Source organism: Punica granatum, chromosome 3, assembly GCF_007655135.1.
Source record: "Punica granatum isolate Tunisia-2019 chromosome 3, ASM765513v2, whole genome shotgun sequence".
Taxonomy (NCBI): domain Eukaryota; kingdom Viridiplantae; phylum Streptophyta; class Magnoliopsida; order Myrtales; family Lythraceae; genus Punica; species Punica granatum.
Window position 1 is genome coordinate 9121971 of NC_045129.1, and position 16141 is coordinate 9138111.

At 37.2% G+C, this 16141-nt stretch overlaps 2 long non-coding RNA genes across 2 annotated transcripts; one reads left to right on the forward strand and one right to left on the reverse strand.

The window, feature by feature from the left end:
• Positions 1 to 4204: 4204 nt before the first annotated feature.
• On the forward strand, positions 4205 to 6102 carry LOC116198651. Its single transcript, XR_004155361.1, has 3 exons — positions 4205 to 4409; positions 4489 to 4618; positions 4698 to 6102. It is a non-coding gene; the product is annotated as an uncharacterized LOC116198651 (long non-coding RNA).
• A 4110-nt stretch (positions 6103 to 10212) lies between these two features.
• On the reverse strand, positions 10213 to 13795 carry LOC116198798. The gene is made up of 6 exons (XR_004155378.1): positions 13598 to 13795; positions 13389 to 13518; positions 11751 to 11898; positions 11581 to 11617; positions 11356 to 11398; positions 10213 to 10704 (listed from the first exon to the last, which is right to left on the reverse strand). It is a non-coding gene; the product is annotated as an uncharacterized LOC116198798 (long non-coding RNA).
• Positions 13796 to 16141: the final 2346 nt, after the last annotated feature.

Genomic DNA, 16141 nt, shown 5'->3' on the forward strand with positions numbered 1-16141 from the left:
ATGGTCAATTTTTGTATTTGATTCAAATTTCATTTTTCATTTTTCTAGAGTAGGAGAAGAAGTGGGGTCTTAATTATATTTTGTACCATTTATTTGGACTAAATACCTCAAGAGACACTGATGAAATGGACTAAATACCATTTCATTTTTGACTAAATACCTCGAGAGACACTAACGAGATGTAAAATTTGAGATTAAAAATAATTTAAACGATTCCATATTCTTTTTATTACTTTTCTAGTAAAAGAGAGTGTGGGAGGGAATGAAACATTGCAAAAAATAAAAAACAAAAAAAATATAGGTCTATTACAACAGAGAATCGATGGTCAATTTTTGTATTTGATTCAAATTTCATTTTTCATTTTTCTAGTGTAGGAGAAGAAGTGGGTTCTTAATTATATTTGGGTAAATTACAAAAAAAAAACCCAAATTTTGTAAAATGTCTCAATTTTGTCCTAAATTTTGTTTTGTAACAAAAAAAACATAAGTTTTCTAAAATGTCTCAAAAATGACCTCCGTTATAACTTCCGTCAATTTTTGCTGCTGATGGTGGGTCCCTTTAACAGTCCACGTAGGTCACACGTAGGCTAATGGGTCCCTTTAACAGTCCACGTAGGCCACACGTAGGCAAAAATTGACGGAAGTTATAACGGAGGTCATTTTTGAGACATTTTAGAAAATTTATGGTTTTTTTGTTACAAAACAAAATTTAGGACAAAACTGAGACATTTTACAAAACTTTGATTTTTTTTTGTAATTTGCCCATTATATTTTGAACCATTTATTTGGACTAAATACCTCGAGATACACTGATGAGATGTAAAATTTGAGATTAAGAATAATTTAAACGAGTCCATATTCTTTTTATTACTTTTTTAGTAAAAGAGAATGTGGGAGGGAATGAAACATTAAAAAAACAAAGAAACAAAATATAGGTCTATCACAACAGAGAATCGATGGTCAATTTTTGTATTTGATTCAAATTTCATTTTTCATTTTTCATTTTTCTAGAGTAGGAGAAGAAGTGAGGTCTTAATTATATTTTGTACCATTTATTTGGACTAAATACCTCGAGAGACACTGATGAAATGGACTAACTACCATTTCATTTTTGACTAAATACTCGAGAGACACTGATGAGATTTAAAATTTGATATTAAGAATAATTTAAACGAGTCCATATTCTTTTTATTACTTTTCTAGTAAAAGAGAATGTGGGAGGGAATAAAACATTAAAAACAAAAATAAAATAAAATATAGGTCTATCACAATAGAGAATCGATGGTCAATTTTTGTATTTGATTCAAATTTCATTTTTTCATTTTTTTCTAGAGTAGGAGAAGAAGTGGGGTCTTAATTATATTTTGTACCATTTATTTGGACTAAATACGTTGAGAGACATTGATGAAATGGACTAAATACTATTTCATTTTTTACTAAATACCTGGAGAGACACTGATGAGATGTAAAATTTGAGATTGAGAATAATTTAAACGAGTTCATATTTTTTTATTACTTTTCTAGTAAAAGAGAATATGGGAGGGAATGAAACATTAAAAAAAAACAAAATATAGGTCTATCACAACAGAGAATCAATAGTCAATTTTTGTATTTGATTCAAATTTGGACTATTTATTTAGTCAAATTGCTCACTAATTTTAATACTTGCATTTAATTTCTTAAAAATTAATTGTGTCAATTGACCCCCATTAACTCCCATATAGATCTGCCCCTAGCTGCGTATTCAGTTAAAGACAAATATATATAAGAACTAGGTTTAGACCCATGCTACGCGCGAAATTCATTAAATAATATTTTTTACCGAAGTTCAATTTTTACAATCCATAGTAATTTTCTTGCCGACTTTAATTACTCGGAACAGTACATGCCTCGTCAAAATTTCAAAACTTGATCTCGAGAGTTAAATTTATTAAATTATTATAAAAACCTGAAATGTGAAGAAGTTATGCCGGTAGTAGAGAAGTGAGAGAGGGATAGAGAAAAAGGAGAAATTTTAGGAGAAAAATGTAGGTTAAGAGAGAAGTGGGAACTCGAATATACAAAGCTGACCTTATATCCAACGACGCACATTTTCTAATCGAATTGGAAGAAGGATATTTTGAGAAATCGAATGTTAGACCAAAAAAACCTTATCCCTTTTGAAAGTAGTATAGATGATTGATATTGTTGAGGAGTAAAATGGGATAAATCCCACATCGGAAAAGAAAAAGAATATCCATGGGTTTATATGAGACTTGGGTACCACCACTTATCAGCTTGAGCTTTTAAGTGGAAATGGGCCTGAGCCCGTCTAAGCTCAATGGAAATTTAATATGGTATCAGAGCCTAGGTTACACGTATGCGTGCCTATGCGCGTGTGCACACCCATACTACGCCAGGCCCAGTATGTCGAGTGCAGCCAAAGTGTGCGCCTCGTGTTAGTCCCTCTTGCTCGAGCACGGAAGAAGAGCCCGGCTCGAGATCAATTGTTGAGGGCGGGTGTTTAAGGGCACATGACAACGTGTAGGCAGAAATAGACCACACGTTGCACGTGAGGGTGGGTGTTGAGGAGTAAAATGGGATAAATCCCACATCGGAAAAGAAAAAGAATATCCATGGGTTTATATGAGACTTAGGTACCACCACTTATCAGCTTGAGCTTTTAAGTGGAAATGGGCCTGAACCCGTCTAAGCTCAATGAAAATTTAATAGATATGAGTCTAGAAAAAATAGTTGAAGAAATTCTTGAATGTATAAATATCCATATGTATAAAGCATTCACAGTCGATTTACAGAAAGATTAACGAATAAATAAATACTCTTATTTTTCCGGTTTCAACATGAACATTTGGCCTTCCTATTTGCTCCAATAAAATTTCACTCCCTTAATCTAAATCTCTTGTTCCCATGCATGTCGGTCGTTGCAGGTATGGATACACTGACGTGAGGAATGAGCATGAGTCATTCGAGAGAGAATGCTTGCCGAGGGGCTGGTGGAGTTTGTAAGAGAGGACGAGCATGGGCTAGATAGAGAATGATGATGACAACGCTCATGACCGTGAGTAGATGAGGTGCAGAAGGTGTGGTAGGCACGAGTGGTTCACTTGAGCAAAGAGAGCGACGCGGTGGCCAGGGAAGGGGCCGGAATCTGGAAGAGGGTGTTGATAGACTATGGATATAACATTAACATTAACAAGAGTGGATAGTGGATACATTGTCTTGAGCGGCTGCAACAGACATCACTGGTAGGAATATAAATCATATCGATGTTTTGGTGCTAAGGATGAAGGTTTGCGGGATCGTTTGTCCCACACATCTATATCTATATATATCTATATCTATACTATATCTATATAAATCGGAAGCATTTTAAAAGTTTTGGTAGATAGTACATTCTTTTTTCATATTCTAGAATTTATTTTTTTATTTTTTTAAAAATACGAATAAATAAATGTAAAATATATACATTACTTATATAAACCCGAAGCATTTCAGAAGTTCTCGAGTAGTGTACGTTCTTTGTTCATACCGTCAAGTTTCTATTTTATTTTTTAAAAAGTACGAATAAATTAATGTAAATATATACATTGTTTAACATGAAAATAAGTAATAATAATAATATAAAATAATATAACAAAACAATAATAATATAATGTAATGTGATATGATATAATATAACATAATTTAATTCATTTGTACTTTCATTCTCTATTATTTGTTGCTTATTTTCAATTAATGTAAATACGTAAAATAATTCTTGCTTTGATTGTTCTTTGTGGTATTTAATTCGTGACCTCTTTCAAATTGCGTTTGATAAATCTTAGGAATTTTTTATAGACTCTGAATTATTTATTCTCTCTCAAGAAATTTTTAAAAGAAAAATAAAATGGAATGACAGTTGCTTATAATGTGTTTAGTGTTAGAGATAAGTTGAGTTGAGTTTTTGTTTTAATTTGTTTGTAATGATTATGTTGTTGAATTATGAGAAAAATGAGTGAAAAAGTAACGAATAGTTGAGAGGATTTAGTATTAAAAATTAAATTGAATGGTTAAAAAAAATTTTAAAAATGAAAAAATAATAATTGTGTTGTTAAATTGAAAATAAGTGGAGTTGAGTTAAATTTTTTTAAAATCCAATAAAATGACCAAACTGCCCCGAGTTCCCGCCCGTGGACTGTACGTCTATGGTATAATGATATCCCACCGCACGTGTTCCCCTCCCCTGCTTCCATTCTTCGTTCGCTCTCTCAAGCGCACACTGCACATCGGAAAATCGCAAATTCCCCTAACTATCCATTTCCTCGGCCTCCCGACGCATTCCGCATTGCCGCAATCTTCTCCGAGCACGGATCTGGGAGCTTCCTCGTCGATTCGGATCTCAATGCGGTGTTCTCCATCATCGATCTGAGGTGAGTCTCTGCTCCAAGCGTTTGTTTCTTGCTCTCTCCGCTCCGCTCTTGCAGGTTTGATCAAGCTTCATCGTTTCAGAGTTCTGTTTTTAGCTTGGGGAGATGTTTGAGAAGCTTCCTCGTCGATTCGGGAGCTTCCCCGAGCACGGATCTGGGAGCTTCCTCGTCGATTCGGATCTCAATGCGGTGTTCTCCATCGTCGATCTGAGGTGAGTCTCTGCTCCAAGCGTTTGTTTCTTGCTCTCTCCGCTCCGCTCTTGCAGGTTTGATCAAGCTTCATCGTTTCAGAGTTCTGTTTTTAGCTTGGGGAGATGTTTGAGAAGCTTTTTCGTAGATGAGGAGTGATTTGGCTCATCCGATTTTTGGAAAGTCATAATTTTGTTTCGATATGTGGGAGTGAATGAGGCGATTCGTAATTATTTAGGAATGTTAAATCTGTGCATCTCTTGGACGCTTTCGGGAGCTATTGAGATTAATATAATATACGGGTGATATTTGGGTGCTTGGGGGTTTTGTCTGATGCGACTGTCTCGGGTGTGCGGTCTCCGTCGAGCTTAAATAAGTCGATCTCGGTATGTGTTGGCTTCAAGATTGCAGCTTCTTGGGGGTAGGTTAAGGAAGTGCTCTCTATTTCCTATGCCAAGGGAAGGGTGAAAAGGACGGTTTTGACTCTAGAATTTAGTTTCTAATTGGACAAACAAGATACTCTTTGTAGAGGCTGCTTTACTGTGGGGAGAACTAGTGGCCTCAAGGTTCTCCATTTATTAGGTCTAGGTGGAGAACTTGATAAATTATTATTCACTACTTCTTTTAGAATGGTAAGTATGGAGTTAGTACCTTGAAGACAAATTTTTTGGAAATGAGAAGTTCCAGAAGGTCTGCTGTTTTTGTATATTGATGTCGGTGGCGCTTCTGCAATATTTGCCTTGCGAGCTGAGTTTGGGAAGTACATGTTGTGTCCAGTTCTTATAACTGGGTACCAATTATAGTCGATGGAAATTATTTGTGAGTATAGAGGCGAACTATTTGAGTGTCAGAATTGGAATCTGATATATACCAGAGGATGAAATTGGGTTATTAAATGCATTTGGGGCATTGCCATACCCAACTTACGACCTTTGGTTCGTCGAGCTGTTTAAGTTAGTGGGTGGAACCCTGGAGTTAATGGGACATAGAACCATGTTGCAGAAACTGGACTCCTTATTGGTCCAGTGTGGCTGGGCTTATCTGGAGCTATGAGATTTTTGGGGTGTTCACAAGCAAAGGGTCTATAAGGAGTCCTTATCTACATAACAACACAAACGCATATGCAAACACACTAACTGTGCTTCCACCATCTTTGAGGGTTTCATGGAGATAATGGAGAAGCATATACAACTGTAGTGGATAGGTTTCCAAAATGTGAGCATCCAGTTATTCTGAATTTTTGAGTATCGGTAGAAAATACAATGTATGCATTTGATATAAATGTAAAAGACTTGTTCATGTTTTCTTTCGGTAGTATTTTATTGATATGTTTGTCTTTTGTTTCTTCGGGGATTCCAGAATTATTTTTGATTTCTTCTCCACTGTATTTTGTAAATTAAGTGCATGAATATTTGTCTTAGCACTGCTTGTTACCGCTTTACTTCTAGGTTTATTTATTTTTTTATTTTATAACACAAGGATATTCCCGTTTATCTGTTTATTGTGGAGGCAGATACATTATTCTTAAATAAGAAGTAGCAATGGTGAGCAGGCAAGTAGGCTCCAGTCGCCGACTTGTCGACCGTGGAATCCCTTTTGCTGGATCTTTACATTCGAAGTCCCGATCTTCACCATTGCTATCAGTTGTTCTTGTCCTTTTGGTAGCATTCCTCTTTCTCTCCCTCGTGTTTTTCTTTTCTCCTTTCTCATTCCCATTGGAAAGTATTTTAATATGAACACGTCAAACTCCATTTCTTACTGTGGCTTGTTTTTCCATTTTCATTAATTCTACAGGGAGCAGTCCTGCTTATTTGCTTTGCCTGTGGCTCAGGTCATTTTTCTTGCATTATTAATTTCTTATATTTCACTTATTGCTTCCATAACTCTAGGGTGCCAACATTCTTAAGTCCTTTCTTCTTTGTGATGCACTTAGCAGGGATTAGGTCTATCCTTGTTATAATTTCAATTTTGGTTTACGTTAGCATGTTGATTAACTTGTAATATTCCTACAGGTTTATTTGGAAGAAAGCTGGAATCATTTTAGCAAGGTTGAAGGTAGATAGCACGGTGTTTTTTGCACCACCTCAATGTGACTCTGTCCCCTAATTTCATTACTCAAACTATCACTACAATCTCTTTTCCAGGCTTCCAGCATTTGCCGTTGCGTTAAAACCAGAATTAACTTGTGAATACTTTTACATTTCACATGATAAATGTATTGCAGGGTACGTATTTTCTCGGGTTGTCCAGCAATTTTTGGTTGTTTGAATATACTGGATTAGTTAAATCAAGAAATCTTTTGAGATGAACATGGAATGACTTTGCTAGTTATTAGATGTGGGTGAGCTGAGGTTGAAAAACTAGAGCAAATAAATGTGTTCAGTATTGGGAAATGGGTTCTGTAGCTTCTTCATTTTTCTTTTTCTATAAAAGCAATTATAACAAAGAAAAGAAAGAAAAGTGTTAGGTTATCATTCACGTGATCAGTAGGATTATAAAACCACTCTTGAAGTGTGACAAAATGTATCTTTTCCTTATATTACTTGTTTCTGACAAAGTGGGAGCCAAAAATTTGGAGTAGATCACCCTGCTTGATCCAGGGATGATGTCTTTAGACATTTGATAATTTGTTGGCGTACAGTTGCCTCCTAAACATCATTTGAACGCTGGTTTTTTTCCTTCTAGGTGACTTCTCATGCAGACATTAAGTTCCCTCTCCCTCACAGGCCAAAGTCATCTTCTCTCGTCATCGTGTCGGACGCATTGGATTATTTGTCCCTGAAGTATCTCAGCAGGACTCTTCCTGACCTAGCCAGGGTTTCGGCTGATAGCATAGTTATTTTTACAGGTATAAACTTGATCTATAAACTGGCCCAACTGGACTGGCTGAACTAGGGGTTCTGGTTCAACCGGGAAGCAGCAGCTCTTGATGGTTGGGTTCCTAATCAGATCTGCAGCTGAACAAATTGAAAGATTTGGTGTTCTTGCTTTCAGGATGGGTTCCCCTTTGCTTAAGTTTTTCTTTTTTAAATTTATTTCTTAAAAATATTAGTAAATCCAATTCATTGAAACCATGAACGGCAGGCAGCGGCCGTTTTCGCTGCCGTGAAAACGGAGGATGAAAATGACCAAACTACCCAGATGAAGTCCCCAGTAGTGTCCTGATTTCATCTGGGTAGTTTGGTCATTTTATCAATTTGCGGCAAGTTACCCGGGCTCTTCTGCTTACTTTTTTCTTCTTGCTTCTGCTTCTTCAGTTCATTCATTCTTCTTCTGCAGAGCAGCTTCATTCTTCCGCAGAGCAGAGCAGAGCTTCGCTTGCTTCACTGTGACGGTGAGTAGTGAGTCTTTCATGTCATGGCATCATTTCTGCGTTGATTTTGCTTGCTGCTTCTTCTTCTTCATTCATCGCAATCCATTGCTGTTGCTATGCTGCTCCCTCCCTCCCTCCCTCCTCGTTTTCCCCCCTGTCTTGGCCTTGTTTTGATAATCTGTCTGTCGATTGAATGTTTTCCTAGATGATGATGCTGCTGCTCTGCCGCCGATACCTTGCCGTTGAATTCCGAGCTAGTTTCCTCTGTCCAATTTCTTCCTCTATTTGTCTGTCGTTGAACTCTTCCCCCTCTATGAATTAAGTTTATCTCTGCATTTCCTCTTTGCTCTGTTCTGTTCTGCTGCTGGTTCTGTTCTGCTGCTAGTTCACTAATTCCATGGTGTCTGTCTTGTCTTAAGTTGAGCAATTCGTGTACTGCAGGTTCGATGGCCTGCAAACTTAGCAGGTACATCTACCTCACCATCGAGACTGAAAAGAAGCGGCAAGAGCTGGCTTTTGCTGAAGGACTTATCAAGCATTTCTCCATTTACAAAGAGAAGAATGAGGAAACTTACCCGGATGCTAGGAAGATTTGCATCGAGTATGGAATCCGCTGCCGGGAGCAGGGTGCGCTCCGGTTCGAGCCGAGCACGGCTTCCGTGGGCTGATTAGCGTGAAACCGGAAGAGAAAGATTATGAGACACTCATGGCAAGGATCAAGTGGGGGAAGGTTCCTTACCTCCTGGTTGATCGTGAGTGATATTATAATGGTTTGGTCTTCTCGTGAGTCCACTTTATCGTATCAGTATAGTACTACTTTAGTTTGATTACGCATATGCTTATGAGACATCGTTTTAGCTTCTTTTCTTTCATTTTCGTCGAGTATCCGTCAGTATTGTCCTTTGGATTGTGGAATGATATCGCGATCTGCTACGAGTCTTGGATATCACACTTATCCTTTTGGATTATAGAATGATATTTTGTTTGTTGCATACAAACTTCTAAGATATTCCGATTGAAATGTTTGCAAAGTCAATGGATATCACACTTATCCATAATGTATTCGTAAAGTTGGACAAATTCCAAGTATTCGGATTAAAATGTTCCAAACCGTGAAAAGCATGAACTCTAAGATCATGCCTTGATGTCATGGGAGTGCGAGCGACGAGTATCCGCTAATCAACAGGGGAACGTTGTTGAATAAAAAAATCAAACCAGCAAACTAGATTTGCATCAAAACCTTCAGACGACATCATAGTCTCTCGAGAGCTAGTGACATGTCAGAAGTTCCGACATAGAAATTATTCAAATTGCGATGAAGATAGCAGTTGGATTTCCCAGTAACAAGGGTTTCCGATTCAACATCGAAGCCAAGGTGCAGGCTACAGAAACAGCATCGGGATCTACAATTGATCCAAATGCATGGGAGGATAGAAAATGTAAAGGCGAATTGAGATTCCCTGCTCAGGTAGTTCTGATTCGATTCTGTAGACTCTCCCATTCAAATTCCAGTCAATAGCTCTCTCATTTTAAGGTCTGTTTTAGTTATTGCTGTATATCAGACCCAGGTGAGAATGTGTGTCCCGAAACTGTGCAAGGCATTGGAGCAAGACGCTTTCAGGCCTGTCTTGCACCATTATGATGGCCCGAAGTTTTGCCTTGAGCTCTCAGTTCCGGAGGTATAGTAAGTACAATAGCGTCTGATGGCTCTGCTTGAATACTTCGTAACTCGCTCTTTTGTCAAATTGCTTGGCTGACTTTTCTGCGGAGCTTCTGGACCTTTGTGAACAAGTAGGCTCTGCTCAGCATCGTAAACTCATGTTTAGTCAGGTGGAGCGTTTTTCCTCATGCTTAATGAATATGGTTTTGCTTTGGTCGGATTTTACAGAGGCGGCATAAGCTCAGAGGAGTAGTAAGATCTCAATAGGTTTTCGAAGGAAACTAGCTTGCGACTTGTGAGTCGCCCGAATAAGTGCATGTATCGACGTGGGTACTTATCTACAACTGTTAAAAAGTGTTTTGTTTTAGTAAGTTTCTTGTGCTACAATCTCCAAATATGAGTATTTGTAAGACTTTATTTTCTTTTTGGACTGTTGGGAACTGTTAGAATGTATAATCTAATCAATGAGAACAATGTCTCATCGGAATCGATAAAAGTAGTTAGGAACCTTATCACTCGACCTCCAAGCTTCTGTAGAAGAGGTTGTTTGAATAAAACTTGGTTTCACCAGGTTCATATATTTCACATTCTCTTTAACAGAGAATGAACCATGAAATATATCTAGTACCTTATGGAATTTAATATCCAGCAAAAAACCTTATGGAATTTAATAAAATAACCGTCTCAAGCAGTATATAATTCCCATAGATTACAAAACCAAACTAGGGATTGAATTAGCCATGTTCATGGTTTCAGTGAATTGGATTTACTAATATTTTTAAGAAATAAATTTAAAAAAGAAAAACTTAAGCAAAGGGGAACCCATCCTGAAAGCAAGAACACCAAATCTTTCAATTTGTTCAGCTGCAGATCTGATTAGGAACCCAACCATCAAGAGCTGCTGCTTCCCGGTTGAACCAGAACCCCTAGTTCAGCCAGTCCAGTTGGGCCAGTTTATAGATCAAGTTTATACCTGTAAAAATAACTATGCTATCAGCCGAAACCCTGGCTAGGTCAGGAAGAGTCCTGCTGAGATACTTCGGGGACAAATAATCCAATGCGTCCGACACGATGACGAGAGAAGATGACTTTGGCCTGTAAGGGAGAGGGAACTTAATGTCTGCATGAGAAGTCACCTAGAAGGAAAAAAACCAGCGTTCAAATGATGTTTAGGAGGCAACTGTACGCCAACAAATTATCAAATGTCCAAAGACATCATCCCTGGATCAAGCAGGGTGATCTACTCCAAATTTTTGGCTCCCACTTCGTCAGAAACAAGTAATATAAGCAAAAGATACATTTTGTCACACTTCAAGAGTGGTTTTATAATCCTACTGATCTTGTGAATGATAACCTAACACTTTTCTTTCTTTCTTTTTTTATTTTCTTTCTTTTCTTTGGTATAATTGCTTTTGTAGAAAAAGAAAAATGAAGAAGCTACAGAACCCATTTCCCAATACTAAACACATTTATTTGCACTAGTTTTTCAACCTCAGCTCACCCACATCTAATAACTAGCAAAGTCATTCCATGTTCATCTCAAAACATTTCTTGATTTAACTAATCCAGTATATTCGAACAACCAAAAATTGCTGGACAACCCGAGAAAATACGTACCCTGCAATACATTTATAATGTGAAATGTAAAAGTATTGACAAGTTAATTCTGGTTTTAACACAACGGCAAATGCTGGAAGCCTGGAAAAGAGATTGTAGTGATAGTTTGAGTAATGAAATTAGGGGACAGAGTCACATTGAGGTGGTGCAAAAAACACCGTGCTATCTACCTTCAACCTTGCTAAAATGATTCCAGCTTTCTTCCAAATAAACCTGTAGGAATATTACAAGTTAATCAACATGCTAACGTAAACCAAAATTGAAATTATAACAAGGATAGACCTAATCCTCTGCTAAGTGCATCACAAAGAAGAAAGGACTTAAGAATGTTGGCACCCTAGAGTTATGGAAGCAATAAGTGAAATATAAGAAATTAATAATGCAAGAAAAATGACCTGAGCCATAGGCAAAGCAAACAAGCAGGACTGCTCCCTGTAGAATTAATGAAAATGGAAAAACAAGCCACAGTAAGAAATGGAGTTTGACGTGTTCATATTAAAATACTTTCCAATGGGAATGAGAAAGGAGAAAAGAAAAACACAAGGGAGAGAAAGGGGAATGCTACCAAAAGGACAAGAACAACTGATAGCAACGGTGAAAATCGGGACTTCGAATGTAAAGATCCAGCAAAAGGGATTCCACTGTCAACAAGTCGGCGACTGGAGCCTACTTGCCTCCTCACCATTGCTATTTCTTATTTAAGAATAATTTATCTGCCTCCACAATAAACAGATAAACGGGAATATCCTTGTGTTATAAAATAAAAAAATAAATAAACCTAGAAGTAAAGCGGTAACAAGCAGTGCTAAGACAAATATTCATGCACTTAATTTACAAAATACAGTGGAGAAGAAATCAAAAATAATTCTGGAATCCCTGAAGAAACAAAAGACAAACATATCAATAAAATACTACCGAAAGAAAACATGAACAAGTCTTATACATTCATATCAAATGCATACATTGTATTTTCTACCGATACTCAAAATTTCAGAATAACTGGATGCTCACATTTTGGAAACCTATCCACTACAGTTGTAAATGCTTCTCCATTATCTCCATGAAACCCTCAAAGATGGTGGAAGCACAGTTAGTGTGTTTGCATATGCGTTTGTGTAGTTATGTAGATAAGGACTCCTTATAGACCCTTCGCTTGTGAACACCCCAAAAATCTCATAGCTCCAGATAAGCCCAGCCACACTGGACCAATAAGGAGTCCAGTTTCTGCAACATGGTTCTATGTCCCATTAACTCCAGGGTTCCACCCACTACCTTAAACAGCTCGACGAACCAAAGGTCGTAAGTTGGGTATGGCAATGCCCCAAATGCATTTAATAACCCAATTTCATCCTCTGGTATATGTCAGATTCCAATTCTGACACTCTAATAGTTCGCCTCTATACCCACAAATAATTTCCATCGACTATAATTGGTACCCAGTGATAAGAACTGGACACAACATGTACTTCCCAAACTCAGCTCGCAAGGCAAATATTGCAGAAGCGCCACCGACATCAATATACAAAAACAGCTGACCTTCTGGAACTTCTCATTTCCAAAAAATTTGTCTTCAAGGTACTAACTCCATACTTACCATTCTAAAAGAAGTAGTGAATAATAATTTATCAAGTTCTCCACCTAGACCTAATAAATGGAGAACCTTGAGGCCACTAGTTCTCGCCACAGTAAAGCAGCCTCTACAAAGAGTATCTTGTTTGTCCAATTAGAAACTAAATTCTAGAGTCAAAACCGTCCTTTTCACCCTTCCCTTGGCATAGGAAATAGAGAGCACTTCCTTAACCTACCCCCAAGAAGCTGCAATCTTGAAGCCAACACATACCGAGATCGACTTATTTAAGCTCGACGGAGACCGCACACCCGAGACAGTCGCATCAGACAAAACCCCCAAGCACCCAAATATCACCCGTATATTATATTAATCTCAATAGCTCCCGAAAGCGTCCAAGAGATGCACAGATTTAACATTCCTAAATAATTACGAATCGCCTCATTCACTCCCACATATCGAAACAAAATTATGACTTTCCAAAAATCGGATGAGCCAAATCACTCCTCATCTACGAAAAAGCTTCTCAAACATCTCCCCAAGCTAAAAACAGAACTCTGAAACGATGAAGCTTGATCAAACCTGCAAGAGCGGAGCGGAGAGAGCAAGAAACAAACGCTTGGAGCAGAGACTCACCTCAGATCGACGATGGAGAACACCGCATTGAGATCCGAATCGACGAGGAAGCTCCCAGATCCGTGCTCGGGGAAGCTCCCGAATCGACGAGGAAGCTTCTCAAACATCTCCCCAAGCTAAAAACAGAACTCTGAAACGATGAAGCTTGATCAAACCTGCAAGAGCGGAGCGGAGAGAGCAAGAAACAAACGCTTGGAGCAGAGACTCACCTCAGATCGACGATGGAGAACACCGCATTGAGATCCGAATCGACGAGGAAGCTCCCAGATCCGTGCTCGGAGAAGATTGCGGCAATGCGGAATGCGTCGGGAGGCCGAGGAAATGGATAGTTAGGGGAATTTGCGATTTTCCGATGTGCAGTGTGCGCTTGAGAGAGCGAACGAAGAATGGAAGCAGGGGAGGGGAACACGTGCGGTGGGATATCATTATACCATAGACGTACAGTCCACGGGCGGGAACTCGGGGCAGTTTGGTCATTTTATTGGATTTTAAAAAAATTTAACTCAACTCCACTTATTTTCAATTTAACAACACAATTATTATTTTTTCATTTTTAAAATTTTTTTTAACCATTCAATTTAATTTTTAATACTAAATCCTCTCAACTATTCGTTACTTTTTCACTCATTTTTCTCATAATTCAACAACATAATCATTACAAACAAATTAAAACAAAAACTCAACTCAACTTATCTCTAACACTAAACACATTATAAGCAACTGTCATTCCATTTTATTTTTCTTTTAAAAATTTCTTGAGAGAGAATAAATAATTCAGAGTCTATAAAAAATTCCTAAGATTTATCAAACGCAATTTGAAAGAGGTCACGAATTAAATACCACAAAGAACAATCAAAGCAAGAATTATTTTACGTATTTACATTAATTGAAAATAAGCAACAAATAATAGAGAATGAAAGTACAAATGAATTATATTATGTTATATTATATCATATCACATTACATTATATTATTATTGTTTTGTTATATTATTTTATATTATTATTATTACTTATTTTCATGTTAAACAATGTATATATTTACATTAATTTATTCGTACTTTTTAAAAAATAAAATAGAAACTTGACGGTATGAAAAAAGAACGTACTCTACACGAGAACTTCTGAAATGCTTCGGGTTTATATAAGTAATGTATATATTTTACATTTATTTATTCGTATTTAAAAAAAAATTCTAGAATATGAAAAAAGAATGTACTATCTGCCAAAACTTTTAAAATGCTTCCGATTTATATAGATATAGTATAGATATAGATATATATATAGATATAGATGTGTGGGACAAACGATCCCGCAAACCTTCATCCTTAGCACCAGAACATCGATATGATTTATATTCCTACCTGTGATGTCTATTGTAGCCGCTCAAGACAATGTATCCACTATCCACTCTTGTTAATGTTAATGTTATATCCATAGTCTATCAACACCAGTGTTATCAGAACCGGACCAGATGATGAACCGGAAGGGGTACGGGGTCATGGGTTTATGGGTCCAACCGGGGGTTCGATAGGTCGGACCGCTCGTTTATTTAAAATAAAATAAATATTCATATTATTAAAAAAATTATGATAATTAAGATAAAAGTATGATGATTTTAAAGAAATATAATAATAGTATAAGAAAGTATCTATATTTAATATGATGATTTTAAAGAAATATAATAATAGTATAAGAAAGTATCTATATTTAATATTTCTTACTTTAAAATAAATATTTTATTTTAATAAGTACTTAAAAGTAGAGTTAAAAAAACAAAAAAGTGGTGGTGGCTTGGTTGGTAGTATGCTAATATGAGAAGTAAGAGGTCATGAGTTCAAATCTTTACACAATCAACCAATTTTTACATTAAATAGGAAACCCATAGAACCGGCCGGTTTAATGAAATTTTGCTTAAAACCGGCCGATCAATGGGTCCGACAGTTCAAAATTGTCATTTCGATTTTCAGGCGAACCGGACCGGACATAGTGTCGGTTCCCGGTCCGACCGGTCGAACCGGCCGGTCCGGTCCGGTTCTGATAACAATGATCAGCACCCTCTTCCAGATTCCGGCCCCTTCCAAGGCCACCGCGTCGCTCTCTTTGCTCAAGTGAACCACTCCTGCCTACCACGCCTTCTGCACCTCATCTACTCACGGTCATGAGCGTTGTCATCATCATTCTCTATCTAGCCCATGCTTGTCCTCTCTTACAAACTCCACCAGCCCCTTGGCAAGCATTCTCTCTCGAATGACTCATGCTCATTCCTCACGTCAGTGTATCCATACCTGCAACGACCGACATGCATGGGAACAAGAGATTTAGATTAAGGGAGTGAAATTTTTATTGGAGCAAATAGGAAGGCCAAATGTTCATGTTGAAATCGGAAAAATAAGAGTATTTATTTATTCGTTAATCTTTCAGTAAATCGACTGTGAGTGCTTTATATATATAGATATTTGTACATTTAAGAATTTCTTCAACTATTTTTTTCTAGACTCATATCAATCATCTATACTACTTTCAAAAGGGATAAGGTTTTTTTGGTCTAACATTCGATTTCTCAAAATATCCTTCTTCCAATTCGATTAGAAAATGTGCGTCGTTGGATATAAGGTCAGCTTTGTATATTCGAGTTCCCACTTCTCTCTTAACCTACATTTTTCTCCTAAAATTTCTCCTTTTTCTCTATCCCTCTCTCACTTCTCTACTACCGGCATAACTTCTTCACATTTCAGGTTTTTATAATAATTT